This window comes from Callorhinus ursinus, unplaced genomic scaffold (genome assembly GCF_003265705.2).
Source record: "Callorhinus ursinus isolate GAN/ISIS: 27379988/994484 unplaced genomic scaffold, GSC_fseal_2.0 scaffold16, whole genome shotgun sequence".
NCBI classification, from domain to species: Eukaryota; Metazoa; Chordata; class Mammalia; order Carnivora; family Otariidae; genus Callorhinus; species Callorhinus ursinus.
In genome coordinates, this window is record NW_027397078.1 from 42,171,105 (window position 1) to 42,177,351 (window position 6,247).

A 6,247-nucleotide genomic window follows, 5' to 3' on the forward strand; every position below is an offset into this window, starting at 1 on the left:
GCCACCTGATTTGCAGTGAGTGCCTTTGAGAAGCACCTTTATTTTGTATCTTTATTTTTTAGAGACAGAGAGAGAGCTCGAGCAGGGGGCAGGGAAGGGGGGGAGAGAGAATCCCAAGCAGACTGCACACTCAGCACAGAGCCTGATGCACACGAGGCTGTATCTCACGACCCTGAGATCATGACCTGAGCTGAAATCAAGAGTCAGATGTTCGAGGGTAAAGTTGCTAAAGTGGAGGGGACAACGATCAGATTTATGGTGTCCTTTCGACACTCGGATTAGCAGGAGGGCATGGATATCTGGACGTGGGAGGCCAGATTCCATTTGTGTCTCAGATAAACTCACGCATAGGGTCTGAACTCAAGGTGAGCGGTTGTCGGGGGCTGGAAGACGCGGATGGGGAGTGACCACGTAATGGGTCTCCTTCGAGAGACCTCGCTGTACTTCCCGATAATAATAAAACAAAATAAGACTGAAAACAAAGCAAATACATGCTTTCTTTTGTACATTTTCTTACCAGTGCAGTACTGGCTTTGCTGTTCTAGAAAGTGCTGAGTCTTCCATGATCATTTGTCCTAATTGACACCATCTTATAAAAGTTGGGTTTAGGGGCGCCTGGGTGGCTCAGTTGGTTAAGCACCTGCCTGAGGCTCAGGTCATGATCCCGGGGTCCTGGGATCAAACCCCATGTCGGGCTCCCTGCTCAGCGGGTTCTCTGCTCTGCTTCTCCCCTTGCTCATGTGCTCTCTCTCACTCAGTCTCTCTCGTTCAAATAAATAAATAAAATCTTTAAAAAAATTTGGGTTTATATTAGAACCCTGATTGTTCTATCATTGAGAACTTTCTTCACTGCACGTTAAAAAACAACAACAAAGTGACTCAGCTCAAATTAGGAAAGCAATAGAGGTGCGAATTGGTTTAGTGGGTACTGAGAAGGTCCTGTTAATGTTTCTGGGAGTCACGAAACCATGCAGTCCCTGGGGATGCTAACCTGGGACTCGAAGCTGCTGGCCTCGTCCACCTCCCTTAGGGTGCACCTGCCTCTGCATGGCTCCAGACTATAGAAAAATAAAGCAGGGGACGAGATTGGAAACTACAGGGGCAGTGGTCAGGACAGGACTTGTCAAAAGGGAGCCACTGAGCAAAGACCAGGACAAGGTGCTGGAGGAGGTCCTGGGGGGAGTTGAAAGAAAATCAATCTTAAAACAGACACAGTCAGTGCAAAGGTCCTGGGGCAGCAGCTGGCCCGGCTGAATCAGGAAAGAACAATATAAGAGGGAGAGAGAGGCTCTCCCATATATACACACACACCCTCAGAATGGACAAAGAATGTTTACGAGAACAGAGTCTGCATTTTTGGACCCTATTCTCTATATACCAAGGTTCAAAAAGGTGTCAGAGAATGGGGAAGGCTTTGGTGAAACTATTGCTCTCCAAAGATGTGCACCCGCGTTCTCCTTTTCAGCCCGGGAGAAAGTGGGCTCTAGCAGAAGGCTGCCTTGGGGGAAAAATCGACAGGTGTTCCTGGCAGTTTGGGGAATGTGGACGTGTGCTTACCTGCACACCCAGGGTTTGTTCCGGCAAAGAATGCAAGCGTTCCTTCCACTTTATTCATAAGTGAATTCTATTTACATCTTTAAAGACCACATTCCGAAGCCTGTTTGATGACTTTGAAATTTAGTTTGGGGTTTTGTTTCGGTTCGGATTTTCGTTGCGTTTTGTTTTTGGATGGCTAAGGTGTTCTGCCTACAAACACACACGGGCATTGACCACCTGGGGAAAATCAGCATGTTTCTCTTTCCTGACATGCAGGGTAGGGCCACTGGGCACGAGGATTTATTCTTACTTGTATGTTTCCAGAGTGACTTAAACTCTCTCCATAACGCATTTTCTGTCCATTAATGAGGCTACTCCTTCCACTCGACTTCACCAAAAATCGGGAGCCTTACCTGGTGTCCTGAATGCATGCATTCATCCACAGGTGAAATTTGGGGGACCCACTGAAGGGCTGGGTCCTACCAGCCTTTAGAGCTCAGAAGGAGCTTCTAAAGGAGCGAGCTTCCCTCGGAAACGCCCTCGAAGAGACTTGGTGTGCATTCCTAACAGGCAGCTCGAACTGGGCCTGTAGAGTCAGCATGAACACAGGCCAAAATGACTTGTTCCAAAAAAAAAAAAAAAGTCTTCACAACCCTTTTTGAGCATGTTGAATGTTCCTCAAGCATAGGACATCTTTCTCAGATGAGTATTTTCAAGTCAAAGTCGAGGCCTTCGGCAGTTCTTATTTTGAAACGTGAGCCGGATCTCGGTTTCTGCCTAATTGCCATCCAGAGCTGAGGTCTTCGAGGGGATGCTTTAGTCAAGTGCTGAGATCCCCTTGCCTGCCCCGTCTGCCTGCCCCCGGCCTGTGCAGTGTGCAGGGTGGTAGGAGGGAGGAATAATTCCATGACCTCATCCCCCTGCGGTGGTTTTCCTCCAAGCGCAATTTGGAGACCCAGAGTGAAGGAGCATGCATGTACCCATGACTTGCCTTGTTCAAGACGCTTCTGCTCAGCTAAGGGGCCGTGATGGACCGATACCCTTTGTGTTGCCCAGAAACCCCTTCTGGCGTGTCCCCCACGACAGGCCTCCCAGCCTTCGCAGCTACACACCATGATTTTTCTGTGCGTTGCTGCCCTCCTAGCTGAGCAGAATTTTCTCCACAGCCCGTTTTGCAAAGATGACCCTGCTGTGCTTGGGAGATTTGCAGAGTGTCTCCGATAAACACCTCTCCTTCCTTCGGCAGGCTACGCCGCTTTAAATGACGCTGCTTGGAAAATCTGGAAGCATTTTAGCACATGCAGCCGAGCAGGCAATTTCCGACTGCTGTATCTATGAACAAACGGAGCAAAAATACCCCCTCGCGTTCGGCAAGATTGCCAGTAGTCTGCATCCTCCCTGAAGGTTTACCCTAGACACACGGGGGGCCAAGTTTCCCACGGAACATTCCGCAGAGTCTGTTTCTGCTCCAAGAAAGATATGTCCCCACCAGCGATCCGTGCACCCCAAGGGATTTCCCAGCTATGCAAGTAGACATTTCCTGAGTAGACATTTTTCTCTGTCTCTGGGTCATCCCACAGGATTGACGGTCAGCCGGGCAGCAGTGGGGGGCTTGGGGGGGGGTGGGTGGAGATGGAGGCCAGTCACGTGACCCAGAAGCGACGTTAAAAATCCTTGTTAAGCAAAGAGCCACGTCATTCCCTGGCCCTGCGTGGCCTCTCTTAGAATATTAAACTCTCCCGTTCAAAAACCACAGCCCTTAGGAGCGTCCCCTCATCCAAGAAACTGCCGGTCTCTCCCCCAGAGAGCCTGTGTTGGGGGAAGGAGTGGGCGGAAGGAGGATGAAAGCCACTAGAACGCACTAAAAATAAGTGAGGCTAGGTTCACCCAACGGTAGATACTAACACAGACATGGGGCAGCTCCTGGGTTCTCTGGACGCCCTATCCTGATGTGTTGATACCCTACCCCTGACAGGTGGGCGTCACGCCGTCCTTCTTTTATGTTTGGAAAAGCTGATTTTAGGGAGGGCGCATGGCATGGTCTGGGCTACCCAGCTAAGAGCAAGCAGGAGGAGGGGGGAGGCTTGAGCCCAGCCATCTGACTCAGTTACCAATTGCTCTGCCATGCCCGGGGAAGTCTATACCCTTCTAACAAGAGGAACAGTGCCAAGGTTCTCATGACAGTGCAGACAAGGCTCACAGGTGGGGGGTCCCCCACAGCAAAGGACTGTAGGGATTTCTGAGCCATGAGCTTTTCGTATGCCCGTGTTCCTAAGAAGAAAAGCCTGGTCAAGGGCAGGAGGTGGAGGCCGGGGACTGGTCCGGCAAAGCCATTAGGATTTCCGTCTGAATGCCCGCGTGCAGAGCATTGAATTTCAAGAGCAGACACATCTCAGTGATGCCTTTTCCATGTATCCGCCTTCCGAAAGCTGCCTGCTACCAGCCTGCCGCCGGGGCATCTGGGCACACAGGAGTCGCTGCCCCCATAAATGGTACCACGGGGCCTGTAAAAAGCACGTTTTTGTGCCAATAGATGTCTCTGGTAGACCAAAGACGACAGTAGGCAAGAGCTCATGACCAAGTACATTGTTTTAGCTTGGGTGTCTGTAACAAAACACCATAGGTTGGGGGTCTTAGACAACAAGATATTTATTTCTTATGGTTCTGGAGGCTGGAAATCCGAGGTCAAGAAGCCGGCAGATCTGGTTCCTAGAGTGGACACTCTTCCTGGCTTATGGATGGCTGTCTTCTCTCCGTGACTTCACATGGTGGAGAGAGATAGGAACCTCCGATCTCTTCCTCCACTTACAAGAGCACGAATCCCACCATGGCGGCTCCATCCTCAGGAATTCATCTAAACCCAATCACGTCCCAAAGGCCCCACTTCCTCATACCATCCCATGGAGGGGTAAGGCTTGTTCCTATGACTTTGGAGGAGACACGATCCGGTCCGTAGTGTATCTATCGTCAAAATTCTGGTTCAAGGCGAGAACTGCCACTTCATGTAGGAACACGGAAAAGCAATATCTGACACGTGGCTAGAGGCACCATGCCTCCATCAAGGCACGTGGCATTGGACTCCAGTGGACTCTGGCCAATAGTGAGGTCAACACCACTCCTCTGCTCCAAGCGCATTAGAGGTAGCTACAAGCTCTCCTAGCTGGTTGACCTGCCCTTCATCTTCTTCCCTCTCCAACCTGCACCATCGTGCAACAGGGAGAAACAGGTGAACTTAACTCACCCGACATGCGTCTCTAAGCCTCCTGCATTCAAGGAACTTTGTCGGCACTGGTGGAGACTCAAGTAAAGCATGGTTCCTGCCCATGGAGTTAACCACCGAGGAAGCAGGCAATGCTGCCAAGACCAAAGTCAAAACAAAAGGACTAAATGCACCAAAGTATTGATTTTTTTAAAATTACAGAATCACTGAGAATCCGTAACACTATATTCATGCATTTGTTGTGTAAGTCGTGGACTGACTTAATCTACACATTTCTTAGCAGAATTGAACGTCATCTGGTCCTTCATTCTGTCCATGCATATTCCACTGAGCTCCTGGTGTATACTGATCTCCACGCCAGTCTCCAGGTTTCAGAATGTTACCATTTATTTAGAAGCGGGTAAGTCATTCGCCATAACTAAGCAAAGGGCCACATGCGTGGGCAGGGAATTTGGGAAATGCTATGACAGGAAGTTGGGGAGGAGATTATCAAGGTAGGGGCAGCAAAGAACAGACTCGAACAAGTACCTCCGGAAGAGAACATGCATGGACACTGGGAAGAGAAGGTTCACCTGAGTAGAGCAATAGCAATGCCATGAATAAATATCAGAAGATGTTCTGGGGACAACACTTTTATAAATCCAATCAGTGGGCTTGGGGCACTCCCAGAAAGAGAATCCCCAAAACTAGTCCCTGAAAAATATGTCAACGCACATTGTCAAAACCAACGCTACAGAACCAGGGAGTCGACCCATTTAGGAACCAGTGACTACGGTTGATCTTCCTGGCTGTGGACGCCGCCCTGGGCAAGGGGAGAGGAATTCTGGACACTGTGCTTCTTAGGAGAAACTGAGGCAGCCCAGACTCCATGCATCAGAAGCCACTCAGCCCCGGGCTCCTTTGGGGCCACCTCCTAAAAGCCGGTGGCAGAGTGCTGGGCATGCATCGGGCTCTACCAGGACCTCTGGGATGTTCCTTTCCTGGCTGTTGACCCTTGGACACATTTTTTTTTTTTTTTTTTTTTGGTCACAGTGGCTCTCTCCTTTTGTCCCGGGGGGCGGGGTGGGGGGTCCTCCGCTTCCGCTGGTGATTGGACTCACCTGAGCCCTTCCTACCTTCCTCCTGTGGGATTCCTTCTGGAAGGCAGACGGCCTTCTCTTCCCTCCCCTTCTGAGTTATAGACGCACCACCCTCCACCTTTTGTCCCAGCTCGTTCCCACGTCCCCCCAGCCAACACCCCGAGGCTCCCCAGAGGTCCCTACCCTGGCGCTGCCCCCGCAGGCTCCTCAGGGCGGGAGGAGCGCACTTCCACCTTTTTGGCAGGAGGACTCTGGCGGCTGCAGAGAGGCGGGCGTCCAGGAGCAACAGGAGACGCGGGAGGGCGTGGCCGCGGGTCTCACGTTGCAGCGCGGCCTGCAGCTGGGGGCTGCCGGCGGGGCGCAACCGGCTCCCGCCTGCACACGGGTGCGGAGAAGCAGCCAGAGAAAGCTG